Source organism: Phyllostomus discolor, chromosome 4, assembly GCF_004126475.2.
Source record: "Phyllostomus discolor isolate MPI-MPIP mPhyDis1 chromosome 4, mPhyDis1.pri.v3, whole genome shotgun sequence".
Taxonomy (NCBI): Eukaryota; Metazoa; Chordata; class Mammalia; order Chiroptera; family Phyllostomidae; genus Phyllostomus; species Phyllostomus discolor.
This window is the reverse complement of record NC_040906.2, coordinates 4500913-4501328: the sequence shown is the minus strand read 5'-3', so window position 1 is coordinate 4501328 and position 416 is coordinate 4500913.

Below are 416 nucleotides of genomic sequence, written 5' to 3'. Positions count from 1 at the left end.
TATTTCACTCCCCTCTCCCCCGAGCCCACCACCCTCTGACCGTCAGTGCGCTGCTGACTGTGTGGTCTCCTGCCTTTCACACCCGCCAGGCTTCCCCGGGTGGGACTCCCCCGCCCGGGCTCTGCCGCACTCAGAACTGTGACCCAGAGGGCCACCGCCGTCCCTGGGGCGCCTCAGCGGTGTGGCTCTGTCAGTTAAACCGGGGCAGAACCAGCTGGGTCGGGAGCAAGGTGGCAGCAGAGGTTCTGAGCAAGACCTGGAGCCCAGGGCGGCAGCTGGAAGAGCCTGTTTACCCGGAGGGGCGGGGCCTGTGTGCCCAGCCCGAGTCTGTGGGTTCTCGCCCGGCCCTCACCCAGGGAGGGGAGCGAGGGCTGGTCTCGGCCAGGTGCTCAGCCCTCCCGGTGTGAGTTCCGTGG